The sequence below is a fragment of the Octodon degus genome, unplaced genomic scaffold, assembly GCF_000260255.1.
Source record: "Octodon degus isolate 3935 unplaced genomic scaffold, OctDeg1.0 scaffold00163, whole genome shotgun sequence".
Taxonomy (NCBI): domain Eukaryota; kingdom Metazoa; phylum Chordata; class Mammalia; order Rodentia; family Octodontidae; genus Octodon; species Octodon degus.
This window is the reverse complement of record NW_004524739.1, coordinates 4231670-4233333: the sequence shown is the minus strand read 5'-3', so window position 1 is coordinate 4233333 and position 1664 is coordinate 4231670. Positions and strand designations below refer to the sequence as shown.

The 1664-nt window shown below is 40.2% G+C and overlaps 1 pseudogene; it reads left to right on the top strand.

Moving 5' to 3' along the window:
* The first annotated feature begins 413 nt into the window (after positions 1 to 413).
* On the top strand, positions 414 to 730 carry LOC101581483 (annotated as a pseudogene).
* The last annotated feature ends 934 nt before the right edge of the window (positions 731 to 1664 follow it).

The window sequence follows — 1664 nt, the reverse complement described above, 5'->3', positions numbered from 1 at the left end:
TGAGTGACACAAACTACTAAAACTTATTCAAGAAGAAATAAATAACCCTAATAGTCCCACGAGTATTTCAAAAATTGAAATTATGATTGAAAAGCCTTGTCACAGAGGAAGCTCCAGGCCTGGATGGATTTACTGGTAACTTCCATCAAGTATTTAAGAAAGAAGTAATCTGCATGCAAAATAAAATGTTCCAGGAAATGCAAAGAAGGGACTACTTCCTAACTTAACCTGTGAGGCAGGCTCGACCTTTTATTCTGGTGCTTTAACACGAATGGATTCAGAACTGGGGAAGGAGTGCGCGGCGCTTCTCCTCCCCATCCCGCGGGAAGAGGAGGGGGCCGGTGTCCGCCAGGCTCCTCCCGGTCCCGCCCCTGCCCCGCAGCAGTGCAAGGCAGCCTTCTCTGCCCGCAGAGATGGCGCTCGACCTTGCAGATCAGCATCTCAGACATGTTGAAAAATATGTCTTAATTCCTAAAATAATGAGAGAAACGACCAGAGCGAGGTGTTCTGAACAAGTTCATAGTTTTACCAAACGCTGCAAAGACTCTGGAGTCCTAGTGGTAGTGGAGTGTGGGAAAGAAAATTCTGCATTGAAAAAATGCTTAACTGCTTACTATCATGATCCAGTATTTTAGAATGTAAAATGAAGTACCTGAAAGAAAGGGAAGATTTCCGAAGAACTGGAGTTCCTAGCAAGAAAAGACTACCGAAACTTCCTACAAGCATGTAGGCAAGTATTCGAATGCCAGGAAATCTCATTCATAGAAATTACCTGTGGTATAAATCATGTGAAATAATGGGATTCAAGATAAGAATGTATGCTTCCTTTATCCTAATGAAGCATATTACTTTTATATGAAATAAAGGTTTTTATAATGGATAATAATGAATGGATTTTTATTATGGGTAATTATGAATGGATTCAGTAACACCTAGCAGTTTAACATTGTAAGGTCTGAGTGTGTTTGTGGTTGGTTGATAGGTGGCCTGGTAAACTAATGGGGTCGCACTCAGCTGGGATGTGGATGACACCGAGCAATGGGGTTATAGCGGGATGGAGTAAAAAGAAAAAAAAAAGGAAGTGTTTCTATTTTTGAAAAAGCTCAGTTTTCAGCAGAACCTGTTGACATAGGTTTCCAGGTCTCTAGTTTCCTCAGTGTTCCAATGCAGACTTGCACGGAGGACTCTACAGTGAGATTCCAGGCCTTTGACCTTGGCCTGGTGCTGCATCCTCGATCCCTCTCGTTCTGGAACTTCCATCTCCTGGAGATGAGCAGCTGCCGGGTTCTCTCCTCTCTAGCACACAGATAGTTACTATGGACTCTTTCATCTAATAAATCTCTTTGCATAATTATACATATATATTTTCAATTGATTCTGTTCCTCTAGAGAACCATAAACAATACACCAGCACTACTTTGATCCCCAAACTAAAAAAGACTATTACTCATATAGCAAGCTTAAGGGCAGAATTTATCATGAACATAAAAGCAAAATTTCTTTTTTTTTAAAGCAAAATTTCAAATGCCAAAATTTTAGCAAATTGAATCAAGAAACACACAAAAGTGATATTCATCATCATGATCAAGCAGAGTTTATACCAAGAACATATGGTTGGTTTAATATTTGAAAATTAAGGGGCTGGGGAGATGGCTCAGTAGAAT